Raw genomic sequence first — 10,907 nt, forward strand, 5'->3', positions numbered from 1 at the left:
AGCCCATCTTCATCCCCTCTCTACAATCCATCTCATCCACTCTCCTCTTTCCTTTCTCTGTCCATCTCCTCCTCTCCCATGTCTCTCTTCATTTACCTCTCCCACATGTCTATCCATCTCCTTGTCCCTTATCTGTGCTCATGTTCTCCTGTCCCCTCACTGTCTGTTGGTCTCCTAGATCCGTTCCTTCTCCACATTGCACGTAGCTGGTCAATACTATGCTGTTTGTGGATGACCAGGAGTTGTCATTCGATAATGTTCCATGTGTGCTTGACTGGAGACAGATTAGATTAGATTAGATTATTTTTTTGCTCCATAGGTCGGTGCTGAGGAGATCCTCGTGGATGTGGAACATGTCAATTTTTTTTAAAAAAAAGCTGAAGTAACAATACTAATAGTATGAATATATACAATACATCATTTGTTTCTATTAAAAAATTCGTCAATGGAGTAGAAGGAGTTGGCCACTAGTAAGTCTTTCATGATCTTTATTTGTAACTAAATTTTTTTATGTTTGCTGGAAAATTATTGAAGATGAGTGTTCCTGAGTAGTGGACCCCTTTTTGAACTAAATTAAGTGCTTTTAAGTCCCTGTGCAGATCATTTTTGTTCCTGGTATTGTATGTATGAACTGAGCTGTTTGTTGGAAAAAGAGATATATTATTTAGGACAAATTTCACTAAGGAGTAAATATACTGAGAGGCAGTATTTAGTACACCCAGTTCTTTGAAGAGGTTTCTACAGGATGTCTGTGAACTTACTCCACAAATAATACGTATTACACGCTTTTGGACTCTGAAAACTTTTGCTTGACTTGAAGAGTTACCCCAAAATGTTATACCATATGACATTACGGAATGAAAGTATGCAAGCTTTTTCATTTTTATGTCGCCTATGTCTGCTAACACTCGAATTGCAAATACAGATTTGTTAAGGCGTTTCTGCAGTTCGGTGGTGCGCTCCTCCCAACTCAATTTATTATCGAGTTGTAATCCCAGGAATTTAAGACTGTCAACCTCTTCTATCTGCTCTTCTTCATACTTTATGCATATGATGAGTGGGGACCTCTTACAGGTTCTGAATTGCATATAGTGAGTCTTTTCAAAGTTTAATGTCAGTGAGTTATTAATATCCATGAAAATATCATTAGCAGATTTTTCTAGAACTACACTCAACATACTATTTATTGCAATACTTGTGTCATCTGCAAACAAAACGAACTCAGCTTCTGGCAGTGTAACTGATGAGACATCATTAATGTACACAAGAAAAAGCAATGGCCCTAAGATGTATCCTTGTGGGACACCACATGTAATTTCTTCCCATTCTGATGATGACTGATGACTTAATTCACTAGTCCCTTGCACTGACACCCTTTGTTTCCCGTTGGCGAGGTATGACTTGAACCATTTTGCAGCACTGCCAGTGACACCACAGAATTCTAATTTATTTAAAAGGATGTTGTGGTTCACACAATCGAATGCCTTTGACAAATCACAGAAAATACCTGCTGCTTGTAACTTGTTATTTAATGAATTTACATTTTCACTGAAAGTGTGAATAGCCTTCTCGATATCAGAACCCTTCAGAAATCCAAACTGTGTTCTTGATAATATGTTGTTTGTGGTCAGATGGTTGAGAAGCTGCCTGTACATTATTTTTTCTAAAATTTTTGAGAATGCTGGCAAAAGTGAAATTGGTCTGTAGGTTGATGGTATCTCTTTATCCCCTGTCTTGAATAGAGGCTTAACATCTGCATATTTTAGCCAGTCAGGAAATGTCCCAGTTATATTTGACTGGTTACACGAGTAACTTAGAATTGTACTAAACTCACAAGAACATGCCTTAATTAACTTTGTTGATATTTCATCATAACCACTAGAATTCTTTGTTTTTAAAGATTTTATTATGGAAGTTATTTCTTTTGGTGAAGTGAGTGACATATTCATGTACCTGAAGCTATTTGTAAAGGCTTGTTTCAGATATTCAAGGGCATTATTTACTGATCCTGACAATCCCATTCTATCAGTAACGGATATAAAGTACTTGTTAAATAGATTTGCCACACTATTCCCATCGGTTACTAATGTGTCATCTACCCTTAGTGCTATTTGCTCCTGTTCCTATCTGGTTCTACCTGTCTCCTCTTTCACTATATCCCATATTGTTTTTATTTTGTTCCCTGACAATGCTATCTTCTTCTCGTAGTGCATTTGTTTAGATGTCTGAATTCCTTTTTTTAATATTTTACAGTATTCCTTGTATTTAGCTAAATCATCAGCATCGGACCTATTCTTGGTCGACAGATACATTTTCCTTTTTGTCTTACAAGAAATCTTTATTCCTTGTGTAATCCATGGTTTTATTATAGACTGCTGTTTAATTTGAGTAACGTTTAGAGGAAAACAGTTTTCAAACATGGTACTGACATTGTTCATGAATGTGTTATATTTTTCATTCATGTCATGAGCACTATAAACATCTTTCCAGTTTATATCTTTGAGCAGTTTTCTAAAACACTCAGTTTTTGGTTGATTGACTACTCTCCTCCTGTATTCAGATTTAGCAGTCTTGATAATTTGCTTAGAATTTACATCTAAAACAAGGAGCTGCATGTCATGACCTGGTAGTCCATTTATAATGGGTTTTGTGATATGATTTTGTTCCTTTGATTTGTCTATAAAAATGTTATCAATGGCTGTTCTTGAGGATTTGGTGATCCTAGTTGGAAAGTTTACAGTGTGAGTTAGATTGAAAGACAACATTACTAACTGCAGTAAATGTTTACTGGAAGATTCCATTAGAAAATCTGTATTAAAGTCACCAGCAATCAAAATTTCTCTGTTTCTTCCTGTTAAATAACCCAAAAGATCTTCTAGATGATTTATGAATAGATTATAATTTCCTGCAGGTGCTCGGTAAATATGTTATGGAACTCTACTTCTGTTGCACATGCTTCTAGATGCTGCTCTAAACAGAATTTATTAATGTCAATGTTCTTGAATTTATGGCAGTTTTTGATAAATGAGGCAACTCCTCCTTCATCCATATCTACTCTGCAGAAGTAGGAAGCTAGCTTAAATCCTGAAATGTCTAACATATCTATACCAGTGGTCAATTTGGCAATTGAACAGACCAAGGCAACATGTCAACACACTGTAAAGCATGTTGGGCTAGAACAATGGTATGTGGGCGAGAGTTATCTTGTTGGAAAACACCCTCTGTAATGCTGTTCACGAATGGCAGCACAACAGGTCGAATCACCAGACTGACCTACAGACTTGCAGTCAGCATGCATGGGAATAAACACGAGAGTGCTCCGGATGTCGTACGAAATTGCATCCGAGACCACAACTCCAGGTGTAGTGTAGTCTAGCACGCAGTTGCAGACCCTCAACTGGTCTCCTAGCCAACACACGACCATCAATGGCACCGAGGCAGAACCAGCTTTTATCAGGAAACACAACGGACCACCACCCTGCCCTACAATGAGCTCTCGGTTGACACATCTGAAGTCGCAAATGATGGTGGTTTAGGGTCAGTAGAATGGATGCTTACAAGGTGTCTGGCTCAGAGCTGTCCTTGAAGTAACTGATTTGTAACAGTTCGTTCTGTCACTGTGGTGCCGACTGCTGCTGCAGATGCAGTACGATGCGCCAGAGCCATACACCGAACACGATAGTCTTCCGTCTCGGTAGTGCCATGTGACCTTCCACGTGTGTACATTCTTGTGACCACTGCTGCCAACAATCATGTACAGTGGCTACATTGCTACCTAGTCATTTTGCAATAATACAGAAGGAACATCCAGTTTCTTGTTCAAACTCGATGAGGTGTTGTTAATGGCGTCTCTGTCGCTTTAAAGACATTCTTGACTAAAATCAATTCATCACGTCCAGTCTCAAATCTAACTAACGCTCACGACCGTTACAGCGTTTATTAAAACAAACCTAACTTGCACCTTCATAGTGGCACTAGCCACTAACGCTACTCTTACGTGACTGCCGTGAAATCTGATACATCATCTTCCAGATGTACAGACACGCCTACCAACTTTCGTTTATATCGCACAGCTCCTCGGTATTGCGATTTTTTTTTCAGTCACTATATTTGAAATATGTTTAACGAATTTTACACATATTTGTACACATTTGACGTATATCTCGAGCGGATTTCGACTTGCAGTTTCATTTTCACGCAGCTCAAAATCTATGACGTCGTATCTAGTGAACTGTGTGCTGTACAATGACGTAATTTTGTAGATAAATCCAGTGGTAACTGCTGTTTGCAAAACCTTGTTGTTAATAGATTTAGTAGTAAAGAAGTAATAAATTAAAACGTCGTGCATGATGCGGCAGCTTTTCACGCATCTCAGTGCTTATGACTCATATCTCCTGAACCTTGGCCCACGAGAAAGATAAACGTGGCGCGTACATCACAGCATATGACACTGTTAGTTAGATAGTTGATTGTGTGTTCCATTGATCAATCACACGGTACGACAGCCGATATGATGTGGAACGTGTCAATTGCACCAGAAATGCACATATGAAACAAGATTGAAAAACAATATTCCTGTTATTTGCCCCATTCCTTTAAATGGCACAAAATGCATATTCTATATTTATAGATTTATTTATTCCTATTCAAGAATTCGTCTATGGTATAGAAGGCATTGTCAAGGAGATATGATTTCAATTTATTTTTGGAGCTATTAGTACTGTCTGTAAGACATTTTATTTCATCTGGTAATTTGTGGCAAATTTTTATAGCAGCATATTTTACCCCTTTCTGTGCCATAGATAGATTGAGTAAAGGATGGTGTAAGTCTTTTTTTCTGGTATTATAGTCATGAATGTCACTGTTGTTTTTAAACTGGTCCATGTTTGTGAGAACAAATTTCATTGGTGACTGCATGTACCATGAGGCTGTTTTAAGAATTCCCTATCTTTTAAAACCCCCCATGAACCATGGACCTTGCCGCTGGTGGGGAGGCTTGCGTGCCTCAGCGATACAGATGGCCGTACCGTAGGTGCAACCACAACGGAGGGGTATCTGTTGAGAGGCCAGACAAACATGTGGTTCCTGAAGAGGGGCAGCAGCCTTTTCAGTAGTTGCAGGGGCAACAGTCTGGATGATTGACTGATCTGGCCTTGTAACATTAACCAAAACGGCCTTGCTGTGCTGGTACTGCGAACGGCTGAAAGCAAGGGGAAACTACAGCCGTAATTTTTCCCGAGGACATGCAGCTCTACTGTATGATTAAATGATGATGGCGTCCTCTTGGGTAAAATATTCCGGAGGTAAAATAGTCCCCCATTCGGATCTCCGGGCGGGGACTACTCAGGAGGACGTCGTTATCAGGAGAAAGAAAACTGGCGTTCTACGGATCGGAGCGTGGAATGTCAGATCCCTTAATCGGGCAGGTAGGTTAAAAAATTTAAAAAGGGAAATGGATAGGTTAAAGTTAGATATAGTGGGAATTAGTGAAGTTCGGTGGCAGGAGGAACAAGACTTTTGGTCAGGTGATTACAGGGTTATAAATACAAAATCAAATAGGGGTAATGCAGGAGTAGGTTTAATAATGAATAAAAAAAATAGGAGTGCGGGTTAGCTACTACAAACAGCATAGTGAACGCATTATTGTGGCCAAGATAGACACAAAGCCCATGCCTACTACAGTAGTACAAGTTTATATGCCAACTACCTCTGCAGATGATGAAGAAATAGATGAAATGTATGACGAGATAAAAGAAATTATTCAGGTAGTGAAAGGAGACGAAAATTTAATAGTGATGGGTGACTGGAATTCGTCAGTAGGAAAAGGGAGAGAAGGAAACATAGTAGGTGAATATGGATTGGGGGGAAGGAATGAAAGAGGAAGCCGCCTTGTAGAATTTTGCACAGAGCATAACTTAATCATAGCCAACACTTGGTTCAAGAATCATAAAAGAAGGTTGTATACGTGGAAGAATCCTGGAGATACTAGTAGGTATCAGATAGATTATATAATGGTAAGACAGAGATTTAGGAACCAGGTTTTAAATTGTAAGACATTTCCTGGGGCAGATGTGGATTCTGACCACAATCTATTGGTTATGAACTGCAGATTGAAACTGAAGAAACTGCAAAAAGGTGGGAATTTAAGGAGATGGGACCTGGATAAACTGAAAGAACCAGAGGTTGTAGAGAGTTTCAGGGAGAGCATAAGGGAACAATTGACAGGAATGGGGGAAAGAAATACAGTAGAAGGAGAATGGGTAGCTCTGAGAGATGAAGTAGTGAAGGCAGCAGAGGATCAAGTAGGTAAAAAGACGAAGGCTAATAGAAATCCTTGGGTAACAGAAGAAATATTGAATTTAATTGATGAAAGGAGAAAATACAAAAATGCAGTAAATGAAGCAGGCAAAAAGGAATACAGACGTCTCAAAAATGATATCGACAGGAAGTGCAAAATGGCTAAGCAGGGATGGCTAGAGGACAAATGTAAGGATGTAGAGGCTTGTCTCACTAGGGGTAAGATAGATACTGCCTACAGGAAAATTAAAGAGACCTTTGGAGAGAAGAGAACCACTTGTATGAATATCAAGAGCTCAGATGGCAACCCAGTTCTAAGCAAAGAAGGGAAGGCAGAAAGGTGGAAGGAGTATATAGAGGGTTTATACAAGGGCGATGTACTTGAGGACAATATTTTGGAAATGGAAGAGGATGTAGATGAAGACGAAATGGGAGATACGATACTGCTTGAAGAGTTTGACAGAGCACTGAAAGACCTGAGTCGAAACAAGGCCCCCGGAGTAGACAACATTCCAGTAGAACTACTGACGGCCTTGGGAGAGCCAGTCCTGACAAAACTCTACCATCTGGTGAGCAAGATGTATGAAACAGGCGAAATACCCTCAGACTTCAAGAAGAATGTAATAATTCCAATCCCAAAGAAAGCAGGTGTTGACAGATGTGAAAATTACCGAACTATCAGTTTAATAAGTCACAGCTGCAAAATACTAACGCGAATTCTTTACAGACGAATGGAAAAACTGGTAGAAGCCGACCTCGGGGAAGATCAGTTTGGATTCCGTAGAAATGTTGGAACACGTGAGGCAATACTGACCTTACGACTTATCTTGGAAGAAAGATTAAGAAAAGGCAAACCTACGTTTCTAGCATTTGTAGACTTAGAGAAAGCTTTTGACAATGTCAACTGGAATACTCTCTTTCAAATTCTGAAGGTGGCAGGGGTAAAATACAGGGAGCGAAAGGCTATTTACAGTTTGTACAGAAACCAGATGGCAGTTATAAGAGTCGAGGGGCATGAAAGGGAAGCAGTGGTTGGGAAAGGAGTAAGACAGGGTTGTAGCCTCTCCCCGATGTTATTCAATCTGTATATTGAGCAAGCAGTAAAGGAAACAAAAGAAAAATTCGGAGTAGGTATTAAAATTCATGGAGAAGAAGTAAAAACTTTGAGGTTCGCCGATGACATTGTAATTCTGTCAGAGACAGCAAAGGACTTGGAAGAGCAGTTGAACGGAATGGACAGTGTCTTGAAAGGAGGATATAAGATGAACATCAACAAAAGCAAAACGAGGATAATGGAATGTAGTCAAATTAAGTCGGGTGATGCTGAGGGAATTAGATTAGGAAACGAGACACTTAAAGTAGTAAAGGAGTTTTGCTATTTAGGGAGTAAAATAACCGATGATGGTCGAAGTAGAGAGGATATAAAATGTAGACTGGCAATGGCAAGGAAAGCGTTTCTCAAGAAGAGGAATTTGTTAACATCGAGTATAGATTTAAGTGTCAGGAAGTCGTTTCTGAAAGTATTTGTATGGAGTGTAGCCATGTATGGAAGTGAAACATGGACGATAACTAGTTTGGACAAGAAGAGAATAGAAGCTTTCGAAATGTGGTGCTACAGAAGAATGCTGAAGATAAGGTGGGTAGATCACGTAACTAATGAGGAGGTATTGAATAGGATTGGGGAGAAGAGAAGTTTGTGGCACAACTTGACTAGAAGAAGGGCTCGGTTGGTAGGACATGTTTTGAGGCATCAAGGGATCACAAATTTAGCATTGGAGGGCAGTGTGGAGGGTAAAAATCGTAGAGGGAGACCAAGAGATGAATACACTAAGCAGATTCAGAAGGATGTAGGTTGCGGTAGATACTGGGAGATGAAGAGGCTTGCACAGGATAGAGTAGCATGGAGAGCTGCATCAAACCAGTCTCAGGACTGAAGACCACAACAACAACAATCTTTTAAAAAGATGCCTACAAGATGTGCCACGTTGAGCCCCACACATTATTCTAACCACTTTCTTTTCAGCAGTGAATACTTTTTGTCTAAATATTGAGTTACCCCAAAATATTATTCCGTATGACATCAGAGTGTGAAAGTGTGCAATTTATATAACCTCAAAATTGGCAATTATTCTGATTGCAAAAGTTGCTGAACCTAGTCACTTTAGGAGATCCAAAATATGAATTTTCCAATTAAGATCCTCATCTGTATCTACACCCAAAAACTTAGTATGCTCTACACTGTCTACTGACTTCTGTTGATGTGTTATGTTTATTGAAGGAACTGTACTTTTTGCAGTAGAAAATTGGATGTACTGTGGTTTTCAAAGTTTAGAGCAAGCCCATTTGCAGAAAACCAACTAATGACTTTTCCAAAGACCTTATTTGTATCATTTTCAGTTGGAGTTTCTTTTACTGGATTAATAATTATGCCTGTAACATCAGCAAGCAGTGTCATTTCAGCTTCCTGTTTCAAATAGGAAGGGAGGTTGTTCACATATATCAAGAACAGAACGGGACCCATGATTGAACCCTGTGGAACACCTAATGTAATTTCATCCCAGTGAGATGAAGTGGCAAATTTATTTAAATCACTTGAACCATTTAAGTAAAATTTTTGCTTCCTGTTCTGTAGTTATGACTTAAACCACTTATATGCTATTCCATTTATACCACAGAAATGTAATTTCTGTAACATAATGCCATGGTTCACACAATCAAATGCTTTGATCAAGTCACAGAAAATCCTATTGGTGACATTTTACTATTTAAAGACTCTATTATGTGGACAGTGAAACTGTATATTGCTGTCTCAGTGGAACAGCATTTTTGAAATCCGAACTGTGGTTTACTAAGTAACCCATTGCTGTTGAGATGTCTGACCACTCTTGAGTACATTACTTTCTCGAAGATTTTTGAGAATGCTGTAAGCAAGGATACTGACCGATAATTATTGACATCTGTGGTGTCCCCCTTTTTGTAGAGAGGCCTGACAATGGCATATTTTAACGTGTATGGGAAAATACCTTGAGTTAGTGACTCTGAACATCAGCTGTAATTGCTCCACATTGTTTTAATATCTTATTAGAGATGTCATCTACTCCAACAGAACATTTAGTTTTCAGAGATTTAATAATTTTACTTATTTCACAAGAGGTTGTTAGGTGAAACTTAATCTGACTAAATTTTTTCAAAACAGACTCTTCAGTGGCTTTTTCTTTTGAACTGTTCTCACCAAAGCTTTCTCCTACACTTAAGAAATCGTAGTTAAATCCATTAGCTACTTGTGTACTGTTGGTTAGGATGGCCTCGTTCTCTTTAATAGTAATACTACCTACCCCAGTGGGTACTTTACCTGTCTCCCTTCTAACAACATTCCATATTGATTTGATTTTATTGCCTGAGTTTTTAATTTCTCCTCTTATATACATATTTCTTGATTTCCTTACAACTTTTCTCAGTATGTTACAATAATTTTTATAGTGTAAAACTACTACTGTATCTTTTCTAGTTCTTGCTGTCTCATATAGTTTTCTTTTTCTTTCTGGAGACACTTTAATACCTGTAGTAATCCAAGGTTTCTTTGAAAAGTGTGTGGTGTTACATTTAGTAATTTCCTTTGGGAAACAATGTTCAAAAGGGGATATAAATTTATCAAAAAATATGTTGCACTTATCATTAGCATTTGGCTCATTATATACATCTCCCCAATTAACATTTCTTAAGCTTTCTCTGAAGTGCTGTATAGATACTGGGTTGAGCGACCTCACACTTTTACGTAATGGTTTCCTAACTGTACACCCTGTTATGTTTTGTAAGTTAATCAGTTGTGCATCATGGTCTGACAATTCATTTACCACAGGGAAAGCATGTGTTTATTTTACATCCTCTTTCTGTACAAATACATTATCTGTTAGGGTGCTACTGTCTTGAGCTATACGTGTAGGGAAATTGATCACTGATTCTAAGTTATATGTTGTTAATAACACTTCTAGTTCACTTTTCCTGTCAGAATTACTTAGAAAGTTTACATTGAAATCACCACAGATTAATAACTTCTTCTTTTTGTCTGACAGACAGCATAATAGGGAGTCAAACTTTTTTATGAACAGCTCCCAGTCTCCTAATGGGGACCTGTACACTGTTGCTAATATCAATACTACATTACCTAGCTGAAGTTCACATGCACAAACCTCAAAGCTGATCAGCACAAAATTTGCTTACTTCTACAGATTTGCATTTATACCTTTGTTTTATGAAAATGGCAACTCCTCCTTTATCCATCCTAGATCTACAAGTGTAAGATGCTAAATTATACCCACTTATACTGATACTATCCATGCCCACAGTTACATGGTGTTCAGACAGACAGAGTATACCAATCTCATTCTTATTTTTGAGATCACCTAAACACACTAATAGCTCATCTACTTTATTTTTTATTACCCTGATATTTTGATGAAGTTAAGTTGATATTGCCCTTAGCTTTACCCCTATTTACTGTACATGAAGTTCCTTTTATTTTGTTTACCTTGATTGTCATCTGTCTGATCTTTGGCTTTAACCTGTAGTTCATACAAATGCCAGCAGCCGTCTCCGGCAGAGAGCGAGTA

This window comes from Schistocerca cancellata, chromosome 4, assembly GCF_023864275.1.
Source record: "Schistocerca cancellata isolate TAMUIC-IGC-003103 chromosome 4, iqSchCanc2.1, whole genome shotgun sequence".
NCBI classification, from domain to species: Eukaryota; Metazoa; Arthropoda; class Insecta; order Orthoptera; family Acrididae; genus Schistocerca; species Schistocerca cancellata.